This window comes from Meleagris gallopavo, chromosome 9 (assembly GCF_000146605.3).
Source record: "Meleagris gallopavo isolate NT-WF06-2002-E0010 breed Aviagen turkey brand Nicholas breeding stock chromosome 9, Turkey_5.1, whole genome shotgun sequence".
Classification (NCBI taxonomy): Eukaryota; Metazoa; Chordata; class Aves; order Galliformes; family Phasianidae; genus Meleagris; species Meleagris gallopavo.
The window spans coordinates 7,048,780-7,051,623 of record NC_015019.2 but is presented as its reverse complement, the minus strand read 5'-3'; positions in this window follow the sequence as shown (position 1 = coordinate 7,051,623).

The window sequence follows — 2,844 nt, the reverse complement described above, 5'->3', positions numbered from 1 at the left end:
TTCAATTAACATGATAACCTATGTCTTAATATAAAACAATCTTTGAGTTTACTGAAACAGGAGAAGCTTCTATGCTGAAGCCCAGCTCCCTCAGCAAAGCCTTTTCTAGAACACGTTTTGTTTCTGTACCTTTACAGCATACTGTAGGATGCAAGAATACAACAGCCTTTCCTCACAAAGTTGTCCAATTTATTCAGTCATTAATAAAGGAAAATTATAAAGATATTTTGGACACTTAAGAAAAACATATTTTACAAAAAAGATGCAAGAGAATATAGTCTGTATGTATTTTCGTAAAGCTTTAGAGAAAACCCAGTATAAAGATCAAATCTACAAAGTTGCTTTACAATATACGAATTACTGGAGTAGATTAATAAAAGCAGATTTCAAATCAAAGGAGACTTGCAAGTGGGAATAGTTTTGAAAGAGTGCAGCAAGTATAGGACTGTCACAAGAATCAATATTATGATGAATACTGTTCTTTTCACAATCTCTTAAGATTTATACAATGCCACACGGACTGTAGTGACAATATTCATTTAAACTACAAAGCAGGGGCAGTCAGCATTAAGCACAAAGGTTAGAAAATTCACATGCATAAAGGGTTCATGCTACTATGAAGGGGACAGTGATGGAAAACAAAAAGAAACACAACATTTGAATGAGTTATATCCTACAGAGACGTGTGGGAACAGCCTATTCTCAGAAACAATTGTGTTTTCTTTGCTCTCACCTTAGATATTTGGTACAATTACCACCAAAGGAAAAGAATGATACATTTGTGAAGTTGCAGTTATACAACCAGTTTCTTTTTTTTTTTTTTATTAAAAAAAAAAATAGCAATGAAATCAGAATAGCTTAGTAGGAGAACAATGGGAAGTATTTTGTACAAGTACCAAAGCTCTCGGAAGACAAGGAGTATTCTTAATAGGAATGTCATTTATTAACTCAGCTGAGAAAATAGAATGTATGGACAGGATCCTATGTCCTGACAAACGTTACAGCTTGGGTTTAATAAAGTTTGACTAATATGATCAATTCCAGTCAAAATTCTGCTTCATACTCACTGTCTCTGGAAGGTCTTCACCACTATATACACCTCACTTTCTGCCATCACATGTTTTCTTCCATTTTCACTACATATTGTTCATAATGTTAATCAATCTCAGGATAAAACAATGACAAATGTCAGCTCTATCATAAAGATGTAGCTAACATCATAGACATCTAAAACTTCACAATAACAAAACCTTAACTTCTAAACTTACTGGTCAATAAGCTCTCTCCAATTTCTCTTTGTTACAAATGTCATTTCAGTGGCCAAGGTTTCCCACTTCATCATCAAATTTCAATGAACCATCAGCCATTATTCAAATAAGCCAGGCACACAAGTTTATCTGCAAGCACCTGTTTCAAATCCACCAAATTGATGAACACTGAAATACATGCCATACACAGGCATACAAAAACAGATAGACAAATCAGTAATATTACAACTTAAAAATATGTACATGTTTGGCACACAATACAAATGCAAGATGATTTTAGTTCAGACATTTTGATTATGGGAAACATTAAAAAAAAAATTACTACCTAAGCAATCTTTCAGAAGAGAAAATAAAAATTCTAATTAAAAATTGCCAACTCCCATTTCAACAGATCTAATCCCTTAATTTGTCAACATTTCAAACACTACTATCAGCCACAAAAGACACCTAAGCTCAGGAGAAAGCTGTAATTACGGCAGTGATTTTGTCAGTGTTACAAAATGCAAGTATTTCAGTTCTCAATTACAACTGAAGGAAAATGACAATAGTCGTACAACAAGCTGTTGATCACAACACGAATCTTCGGGTGGCTTTTTTTCTTTTCCCTGACACGTTTTCAACCGGTATGCTACGGGTGATGAGTGAAACAGAGCAGGCACCTTCCCCTCTCTAAATTAGCAATGTAATGGTAGCACAGAAGCGATCCCACTAAACAAGAGACAAGCATACCGCCATCGTGCACTTCGCAAACCCAAGTGGGCGAGAGCCACCACGCTATCTTCTGCAACGAAGATAAAGGCTGATTCTCAGAACCTCACGCTGAAGAGTCTTTACTGTTCCATTCCTCTCTAACCCAACCCATTCCACGGCTTTACGTGCCTCTGCAAGGCAGAAAGAAGCGCACACACGTGCAACTGCATGGGAACCAGCCCCGCTCCGCCTGGTTCTGCCTCATACAACCTAACACAGACACCAGCTTCAGGTTAGCAACATGCATAACAGTATTACTGGAAATACCCAAATATAAGCAACCGTATTAGGAATCTCCTGAAATTAGGTCGTGGAACCCAAAAGACACAGCATCCTTCTTCCTTGCACAATCCCGAGGAAACAAAGTCAGGAGACTGCTTCGTGGAACCACGGAATAACGGCTTCCTCTTAGACTGGCTAAACACGGGTCGTTCAAAGACAGACTTTCAAACTGGTCTATACTGGCCATCTTAAAACAGTTAGAGCGGAGGTAGGCATGAAAACCTCCAACACCGCGTGCCACAACCACAGCCGGACCGGACGAACCGCCCCTCACAGCGCCACGCGGCCCCGCCAACGCGTCCTCACCTCTGCCCGAATCCTGGGGCCGCTGCCAGCCAGAAATTCTGCTTCCTCCGTCGCTTGAAGAGTCAGCCTCGAAAAGAAGGGCAGCCTCGAAAAGAAGGGCAGCCTCTCCCGCTGCTCACTTCAGCTCGCTAACCACCGCAGGCAACGCAGTTGAGCACCCAGCGGCCACGCGGTATTCACATTGCGCCTGGAAGCTTCGCGCATTTGGGCGGGAACGGAGCGCTGCAACCCGATCGCA